The sequence below is a fragment of the Triticum urartu genome, chromosome 5A (assembly GCF_056163025.1).
Source record: "Triticum urartu cultivar PI428250 chromosome 5A, HENAU_Tu73, whole genome shotgun sequence".
NCBI lineage: Eukaryota > Viridiplantae > Streptophyta > Magnoliopsida > Poales > Poaceae > Triticum > Triticum urartu.
Genome location: NC_141877.1, coordinates 50,910,795 through 50,919,518, shown reverse-complemented (window position 1 = coordinate 50,919,518; position 8,724 = coordinate 50,910,795).

Below are 8,724 nucleotides of genomic sequence, written 5' to 3'. Positions count from 1 at the left end.
TTTTGCACTGTCTTTCTATACAAATTGTTTATTTTTCCTAATTTTGGTAGAATTTTTGGAGTACCAGAAGTATGGTGAATGTTCAGATTACTACAGACTGTCCGGTTTAAGACAGATTCTGTTTTTGATGCATAGTTTGCTTGTTTTGATGAAACTATCAATTTCTATCAGTGTATTAAGCCATGGAAAAGTTATATTACAGTAGCTACAATGCAAAAACAAAATATGAATTGGTTTGCAACAATACTTAGAGTAGTGATTTGCTTTATTATACTAACGGATCTTACCAAGTTTTCTGTTGAAGTTTTATATGGATGAAGTGTTGGAAGATCGAGGAGGTCTTGATATGAGGAAAAGGAAGAGAGGCAAGATCTCAAGCTTGGGGATGCCCAAGGCACCCCAAGTGAATATTCAAGGAGACTCAAGCGTCTAAGCTTGGGGATGCCCCGGAAGGCATCCCATCTTTCTACAAGTATCGGTATGTTTTCAGATTCGTTTCATTCATGTGATATGTGCAAATCTTGGAGCGTCTTTTGCGTTTAGTTTTCACTTTTATTTTATGCACCATTCTGGTATGAGATAGTCCTTGGTTGATTTATAGAATGCTCTTTGCATTTCACTTAAATCTTTTGAGTATGGCTTTATAGAATGCTTCATGTGCTTCACTTATATCTTTTGAAGTTTGAATTGCCTGTTTCTCTTCACATAGAAAACCGCCATTTGTAGAATGCTCTTTTGCTTTACTTATATTTGTTAGAGCGTGGGCATATCTTTTGTAGAAAGAATTAAACTCTCTTGCTTCACTTATATCTATTTAGAGAGATGACAGGAATTGGTCATTCACATGGTTAGTCATAAAATCCTACATAAAACTTGTAGATCATCGAATATGATATGTTTGATTCCTTGTAATAGTTTTGCGATATAGAGATGATAATATGTGGGAGGTTCTAGTAAATGGTTGTGTTTAGTAAGGATATTGGTGTTAAGTTTGTGATTCCCGAAGCATGCACATATGGTCTCCTAACTATGTATCCAAATTGGCGCGCATTGCATTTTGATTCTTTATCTTTGCGTGAAGGTCGGGGGCGCGTGATGGTTAACTCCTACCAACGTCCCCCCTAGGAGCATGTGTAGTAGTACTTTGCTTCGAGGGCTAATAAACTTTTGCAATAAGTATATGAGTTCTTTATGACTAATGTGAGTCCATGGATTATACGCACTCTCACCCTTCCGTCATTGCTAGCCTCTTCGATACTGTGCATTGCCCTTTCTCACCTCGAGAGTTGGTGCGAACTTCGCCGGTGCATCCATATCCTGTGATACGATACGCTCTATCACACATAAGCCTCCTTATATATTCCTCAAAACAGCCACCATACCTACCTATCATTGCATTTCCATAGCCATTCCGAGATATATTGCCGTGCAACTTTCATCATCATCATATACATGACTTGAGCATTCATTGTCATATTGCTTTGCATGATGTAAGATAGCTAGCATGATGTTTTCATGGCTTGTCCGTTTTTTGATGTCATTGCTATGCTAGATCGTTGCACACCCCGGTACACCGTCGGAGGCATTCATATAGAGTCATATTTTTGTTCTAGTATCGAGTTGTAATATTGAGTTGTAAGTAAATAAAAGTGTGATGATCATCATTATTAGAGCATTGCCCCAGTGAGGAAAGGATGATGGAGACTATGATTTCCCCACAAGTCGGGATGAGTCTGGACTTTATGAAAAATAAAAGAGGCCAAAGAAGCCCAAATAAGAAAAAAGAGGCCAAACAAGCCCACCAAAAAAATATAAAAAAGAAAAAAAGAAAAAAATGAGAGAAAAAGAGAGAAGGGACAATGTTACTATCCTTTTACCACACTTGTGCTTCAAAATAGCACCACGTTCTTCATATAGAGAGTCTCTTGAGTTATCAGTTTTATATACTAGTGGGAATTTTCATTATAGAACTTGGCTTGTATATTCCGATGATGGGCTTCCTCAAATGCCCGAGGTCTTCATGAGAAAGCAAGTTGGATGCACACCCACTTAGTTTTAGTTTTAGCTTTCATACACTTATAGCTCTTAGTGCATCCGTTGCATGGCAATCCCTACTCCTCGCATTGACATCAATTGATGGGTATCTCCATAGCCCGTTGATTAGCCGCGTCGATGTGAGACTTTCTCCCTTTTTGTATTCTCCACACAACCTCCACCATCATACTCTATTCCACCTGTAGTGCTATATCCATGGCTTGCGCTCATGGAAATGCAATGATAGGTAGTCCATGCCAATATTATTCCTCAAAACAGTCTCCATCGTATCTATAATTTTTTTTGTTCCATGCCAATATTATTCAACTTTCATATACTTTTGGCAACTTTTTATACTATTTTCGGATGTTTTATGTTTCGCAGAAAACCCATATCAAACAGAGTCCAAAGGGGATAAAAACATACGGAGAATATTTTTGGAATATTTATGATTTTTGGGAAGAAGAATCAACGCGAGACGATGCTCGAGGGGCCCACGTGTTGGGTAACGCAGTAATTTCAAAAAATTTCCTAGGCACACGCAAGATCATGGTGATGCATAGCAACGAGAGGCGAGAGTGTTGTCTACGTACCCTCGTAGACCGGCAACGGAAGCGTTGACGCAACGTAGAGGAAGTAGTCGTACGTCTTCCCGATCCGACCGATCAAGCACCGAAACTATGGCACCTCCGAGTTCGAGCACACGTTCAGCTCGATGACGATCCCCGGACTCCGATCCAGCAAAGTGTCGGGGATGAGTTCCGTCAGCACGACGGCGTGGTGAAGACCTTGATGTTCTACCGTCGCAGGGCTTCGCCTAAGCACCGCTACAATATTATCGAGGATTATCGTGGAGGGGGGCACCGCACACGGCTAAGAGAACGATCACGAAGATCAACTTGTGTGTCTATGTGGTGCCCCCCACCCCCGTATATAAAGGAGTGGAGGGGAGGGGCGGCTGGCCAGGAGGAGGCGCGCCAGGGAGGAGTCCTACTCCTACCGGGAGTAGGACTCCCTCCTTTTCCTTGTCCAACTAGGAGAGGGGGAAGGAAGGGAGAGAGGAGAGGAAGGAAAGGGGGGCACCGCCCCCCTCCTTGTCCAATTCGGACTAGAGGGAAAGGGGGCGCGCGGCCTGCCCTGGCCACCCCTCCTCTTCTCCACTTTGGGCCCATGAGGCCCATTAACCCCCCGGGGGGGGGGGGGGGGTTCCGATAACCCCCCGGTACTCCGGTTTTATCTGAAACTCTTTCGGAACACTCCCGGTGTCCGAATATAGCCATCCAATATATCAATCTTTATGTCTCGACCATTTCGAGACTCCTCGTCATGTCCGTGATCACATCCGGGACTCCGAACAACCTTCGGTACATCAAAATATATAAACTCATAATGAAACTGTCATCGTAACCTTAAGCGTGCGGACCCTACGGGTTCGAGAACAATGTAGACATGACCGAGACACGTCTCCGGTCAATAACCAATAGCGGAACCTGGATGCTCATATTGGCTCCCACATATTCTACGAAGATCTTTATCGGTCAGACCACATAACAACATACGTTGTTCCCTTTGTCATCGGTATGTTACTTGTCCGAGATTCGATCGTCGGTATCTCAATACCTAGTTCAATCTCGTTACCGACAAGTCTCTTTACTCGTTCCGTAATACATCATCTCGCAACCAACTTATTAGTTGCAGTGCTTGCAAGGCTTAGGTGATGTGTATTACCTTGAGGGCCCAGAGATACCTCTCCGACAATCGGAGTGACAAATCCTAATCTCGAAATACGCCAACCCAACATGTACCTTCGGAGACACCTGTAATGCTCCTTTATAATCACCCAGTTACGTTGTGACGTTTGGTAGCACCCAAAGTGTTCCTCCGGCAAACGGGAGTTGCATAATCTCATAGTCATAGGAACCTGTATAAGTCATGAAGAAAGCAATAGCAACATACTAAAGGATCAAGTGCTAAGCTAACGGAATGGGTCAAGTCAATCACATCATTCTCCTAATGATGTGATCCTGTTAATCAAATGACAACTCATGTCTATGGCTAGGAAACATAACTATCTTTGATCAACGAGCTAGTCAAGTAGAGGCATACTAGTGACACTTTGTTTGTCTATGTATTCACACATGTATTATGTTTCCGGTTAATACAATTCTAGCATGAATAATAAACATTTATCATGGTGTAAGGAAATAAATAATAACTTTATTATTGCCTCTAGGGCATATTTCCTTCAGTCTCCCACTTGCACTAGAGTCAATAATCTAGTTCACATCGCCATGTGATTTAACACCAATAGTTCACATCGACATGTGACCAACACCCAAAGGGTTTACTAGAGTCAATAATCTAGTTCACATCGCCATGTGATTTAACACCAATAGTTCACATCATCATGTGATTAACACCCATAGTTCACATCGCTATGTGACCGACACCCAAAGGGTTTACTAGAGTCAATAATCTAGTTCACATCACTATGTGATTAACACCCAAAGAGTACTAAGGTGTGATCATGTTTTGCTTATGAGAGAAGTTTAGTCAACGAGTCTGACATATTCAGATCCGTATGTATTTTGCAAATTTCTATGTCAACAATGCTCTGCAAGGAGCTACTCTAGCTAATTGCTCCCACTGTCAATATGTATCCAGATTGAAACTTAGAGTCATCCAGATCAGTGTCAAAACTTGTATCGACGTAACCCTTTACGACGAACCTTTTGTCACCTCCATAATCGAGAAACATATCCTTATTCCACTAAGGATAATTTTGACCGCCGTCCAGTGATCTACTCCTAGACCACTATTGTACTCCCGTGCCAAACTCAGGGTAGGGTATACAATAGGTCTGGTACACAGCATGGCATACTTTATAGAACCTATGGCCAAAGCATAGGGAATGACTTTCATTCTCTTTCTATCTTCTGCCGTGGTCAGGCTTTGAGTCTTACTCAACTTCACACCTTGTAACATAGGCAAGAACTCTTTCTTTGACTGTTCCATTTTGAACTACTTCAAAATCTTGTCAAGGTATGTACTAATTGAAAAACTTATCAAGCGTCTTGATCTATCTCTATCGATCTTTGATGCTTAATATGTAAGCAGCTTCACCGAGGTCTTTTTCTTTGAAAAACTCCTTTGAAACACTCCTTTATGCTTTGCAGAATAATTCTACATTATTTCCGATCAACAATATGTCATTCACATATACTTATCAGAAATGTTGTAGTGCTCCCACTCACTTTCTTGTAAATACAGGCTTCACCGCAAGTCTGTATAAAACTATATGCTTTGATCACACTATCAAAGCGTATATTCCAACTCCGAGATGCTTGCACCAGTCCATAGATGGATCGCTGGAGCTTGCTCACTTTGTTAGCACCTTTAGGATCAACAAAACCTTCTGGTTGTATCATATAAAAAAATACATCCATTAAGGAATGCAGTTTTGACATCCATTTGCCAGATTTCATAAAATGCGGCAATTGCTAACATGATTCAAACAGACTTAAGCATAGATACGAGTGAGAAATTCTCATCGTAGTCAACACCTTGAACTTGTCGAAAACCCTTTTTGCGACAATTCTAGATTTGTAGATAGTAACACTACTATCAGCGTCCGTCTTCCTCTTGAATATCCATTTATTTTCTATGGCCTGCCGATCATCGGGCAAGTCAACCAAAGTCCATACTTTGTTCTCATACATGGATCCTATCTCAGATTTCATGGCCTCAAACCATTTTGCGGAATCTGGGCTTACCATCGCTTCCTCATAGTTCGTAGGTTCGTCATGGTCAAGTAACATGACCTCCAGAACAGGATTACCGTACCGCTCTGGTGCGGATCTCACTCTGGTTTAGCTACGAGGTTCGGTAGTAACTTGATCTGAAGTTACATGATCATCATCATTAGCTTCCTCACTAATTGGTGTAGTAGTCACAGGAACAGATTTCTGTGATGAACTACTTTCCAATAAGGGAGCAGGTACAGTTACCTCATCAAGTTCTACTTTCCTCCCACTCACTTCTTTCGAGAGAAACTCCTTCTCTAGAAAGGATCCATTATAAGCAACGAATGTCTTGCCTTTGGATCTGTGATAGAAGGTGTACCCAAATGTTTCTTTTGGGTATCTATGAAGACGCACTTCTCCGATTTGGGTTTGAGCTTATCAGGACGAAACTTTTTCACATAAGCATTGCAGCCCCAAACTTTAAGAAACGACAGCTTAGGTTTCTTGCGAAACCATAGTTCATATGGTGTCATCTCAACGGATTTAGATGGTGCCCTATTTAACGTGAATGCAGCTGTCTTTAATGCATAATCCCAAAACGATAGTGGTAAATCAGTAAGAGACATCATAGATCGCACTATATCTAATAAAGTGCGTTTACGACGTTCGGACACACCATTACGCTATGGTGTTCCAGGTGGCATGAGTAGTGAAACTATTTCACATTGTTTTAACTGAAGACCAAACTCGTAACTCAAATACTTTTTTTCACGATCAAATCATAGAAACTTTATTTTCTTGTTACGATGATTTTTCACTTCACTCTGAAATTATATGAACTTTTCACATGTTTCAGACTTCTATTTCATTAAGTAGATATACCCATATTTGCTCAAATCATCTATGAAGGTCAGAAAATAATGATACCCGCTGCAAGCCTTAATATTCATCGGACCACATACATTAGTATGTATGATTTCCAACAAATCTGTTGCTTGCTTTATTGTTCCGGAGAACGGCATTTTAGTCATCTTGCCCAAGAGGCATGGTTCGCAAGCATCAAGTGATTCATAATCAAATGATTCCAAATTCCCATCAGCATGGAGTTTCTTCGTGCGCTTTACACCAATATGACTTAAACGGCAGTGCCACAAATAAGTTGCACTATCATTATTAACTTTGCGTCTTTTGGCTTCAATATTACGAATATGTGTATCACTACGATCGAGATCCAACAAACCATTTTTGTTGGTGTGTATGACCATAGAAGGTTTTATTCATGTAAATAGAACAACAATTGTTCTCTAACTTAAATGAATAACCGTATTGCAATAATCATGATCAAATCATATTCATGCTCAACGCAAACACCAAATAACACTTATTTAGTTTCAACACTAATCCCGAAAGTATAGGAAGAGTGCGATGATGATCATATCAATCTTGGAACTATTTTCAACACACATCGTCACCTCGACTTTTACTAGTTTCTGTTTATTCTGCAACTCCCGTTTCGAGTTACTACTCTTAGCAACTGTACCAGTATCAAATGCCGAGGGGTTGCCATAAACACTAGTAATGTACACATCAATAACCTGTATATCAAATATACCTTTGTTCACTTTGCCATCCTTCTTATCCGCCAAAATACTTGGGGTAGTTCCGCTTCCAATGACCAGTCCCTTTGCAGTAGAAGCACTTAGTCTCAGGCTTAGGACCAGACTTGGGCTTCTTCACTTGAGCAGCAACTTGCTTGTCGTTCTTCTTGAAGTTCCCCTTCTTCCCTTTGCCCTTTTCTTGAAACTAGTGGTCTCGTCAACCATCAACACTTGATGTTTTTCTTGATTTCTACCTTCGTCGATTTTAGCATCACGAAGAGCTTGGTAATTGTATCCGTTATCCCTTGCATATTATAGTTCATCATGAAGTTCTACTAACTTGGTGATGGTGACTAGAAAATTCTGTCAATCACTATCTTATCTGGAAGATTAACTCCCACTTGATTCAAGCGATTGTAGTACCCAGACAATCTGAGCACATGCTCACTGCTTGAGCGATTCTCCTCCATCTTTTAGCTATAGAACTTGTTGGAGACGTCATATCTCTCAACTCGGGTATTTGCTTGAAATATTAACTTCAACTCTTGGAAAATCTCATATGGTCCATGACGTTCAAAACGTCTTTGAAGTCCCGATTCTAAGCCGTTAAGCATGGTGCACTAAACTATCAAGTAGTCATCATATTGAGCTAGCCATTCATAACGTCTGCATATGCTCCTGGAATAGGTTTGTCACCTAGCGGTGCATCAAGGACATAATTCTTCTGTGCAGCAATGAGGATAATCCTCAGATCACGGATCCAATCCGCATCATTGCTACTAACATCTTTCAATATAATTTTTCTCTAGGAACATATCAAAATAAACATAGGGAAGCAACAACGCGAGCTATTGATTTGCAAAATACTATCAGGACTAAGTTCATGATAAATTAAAGTTCAATTAATCATATTACTTAAGAACTCCCACTTAGATAGACATCCCTCTAATCTTCTAAGTGATTACGTGATCCATATCAACCACACCATGTTCGATCATCACGTGAGATGGAGTAGTTTCAATGGTGAACATCAATATGTTGATCATATCTACTATATGATTCTCGCTCGACCTTTCGGTCTCCGTGTTCTGAGGCCATATCTGTTATATGCTAGGCTCGTCAAGTTTAACCTGAGTATTCTGCGTGTGCAACTGTTTTGCACCCGTTGTATTTGAACGTAGAGCCTATCACACCCGATCATCACGTGGTGTCTCAGCACGAAGAACTTTCGCAACGGTGCATACTCAGGGAGAACACTTATCTTGATAATTTAGTAAGGGATCATCTTATAATGCTACCGTCAATCAAAGCAAGATAAGATGCATAAAAGATAAACATCACATGCAATC